Here is a 2081-nt window from a genome sequence, read left to right on the forward strand (position 1 = left end):
TCTATATAAAGAAGCCGATGAGCAGAATTCCAACTCATACTGGGTCGCTCTATATAAAGAAGCCGATGAGCAGAATTCCAACTCATACTGGGTCTTCCCTGCAATCCAGAAAAATGCGTGTGAAGAAAACTTGAGAGTTCTTCATCTCCTTCATCCATTCCGAGTGACGATCGAAGCTAGATTTCGGGAGAGTCAGCTCCACGGCCCATCCATGGCATCACTGGCAGCCTTGACGCACATCCGCTGGAAGCAAGTTATAGCTTCCAGCCGGTAATTTCATTTTCTCTTCTTTTCTTATATTGTATTGTATTACATTTTGTGATTAAGGAATTAACACATTATGTGTTCAATGCATTTTTTTGTTTTCTCCAATTCCATCTCCATCTTCTTTACTTAGCATCTTTAACTTTCATTGCATCACTTAGTGAGATTGCTAGAGTATCACATACTTAATCATGTGAATTAGGGATATGAAGCATGTAGCAAACCACTAAGAGGTATGCGTTGCGTGAGTGTGTGAGTAAATCTTATTTGCTTAATGTGAAGCTAATGCAACGCTTATCTATGAGTAAAGTTAGCAACAACTAACTGCCTGGGAGGGTAAGTGGTTGGTCGCATTAAGCAATGTAAGCTATTGTTCACTAGAGATAGGAATAATCTTATGTCAGCAAGTTTATGCGGTTACCTTGTCTTATGAGCACTTCATTCATCATTTAGGCATACTTGAGAGAGTAGTCTAAAATCCAAATCTAAAACTCGAGAGAGCAGATTGGAACGCATAAGCAAAAATGGAGAACTTAGAGGTAAGCTTCATTTGCTATCACACAGCGTATGCACCCTACGGAGAGGATATTGCATGCGTCCAGGAAGTAGGATACGGTGGTATGCGGCCATCACACTCATGCGGTGAGAGCACGTGAGCGGGTTATGGGGGTTTAGGCAGGCATAGGCTTCCCGGCACTATCGTGCATACATCGCATACGTCCTAGAGTTAGGCTAAAGTGTGTGTAGCATGATCGCATGGTTTGCGTTGACTAAGGTTGCACTTCCGATCGCTCTTAAAGATTGCATGAAGACATCTCCACATTTTATCTGTTTTTCCATCCATTTACTTCCTGTCAAGAGTTGTCGTGTCTCTACCTCTCATTCACATTCTCATTGCGTTGTCTATTAGATAGGAGTAGGAGTGGTGTTAGCTTAGCAACCCCTCCACCATTCTTTTATTCAATCGCCGCATGCATATTACCACATTCATCTAGCTACAAGTCCTTGAGTTCGACCTCAGATCACCCGAGAAACTTGCGTTCATGTTATACTTGGCGTGAGCGTAAGAAAACTTGTGACAGGAACGCAGGGTCATTGCATACATTTGTTAACGCATAGTTCATTTCAACGCATGACTACGACGCATGATAATCAACGCATACATCAAGAACATGCATCGCATATTGCGTTTCACCGGATTTTAGTTGTCGAGTAATTGACATCTAATTTTTCGTCACCAGTTATCAGTGATACTATGATACCATGTTATCAATGAAAACTTTTATGTACAATCAAACAATCTCAAAGAATCATTTCATCTTAAACACTACATTACATATTACATAAATACTATCAATGATATCCTTTGCATTGATAGCAATAGAAAGATATCGCTGCAGTAGCTATCAATGATATCCTTTATGACTATCACTGTAGAAGGATATCATTCTATACCCATATGCATCAATAGCGACAAACAAACATATTACATATATCAACAAATTAATCAAAAGACCTCGATTATTTACAAACAAGTATAACATGATATCAAATTCAAACAACAAAAAGCATCAAAACATTACCATTGATTGAAACATATCAATAATAGCCATTATTTGGCTATCATTGATTGAAACATATCAGTGATAGCAACTGATAGCCCATTTCTCAAATTGAAAGCTAACTAATAGTAACATCAGTAATCAAAGCTATCAATGATAGCAAATAGTACATTTCTCGAATTGAAAGATGTCACTGATAGTTGCTATCAATCACAATCACTAATAGCAGCTATTAGTGATATTCATCGATAGCAG

The sequence above is a fragment of the Benincasa hispida genome, unplaced genomic scaffold (assembly GCF_027475165.1).
Source record: "Benincasa hispida cultivar pf3 unplaced genomic scaffold, pf3_genome.v1.1 HicScf791, whole genome shotgun sequence".
In the NCBI taxonomy this organism is placed as follows: domain Eukaryota; kingdom Viridiplantae; phylum Streptophyta; class Magnoliopsida; order Cucurbitales; family Cucurbitaceae; genus Benincasa; species Benincasa hispida.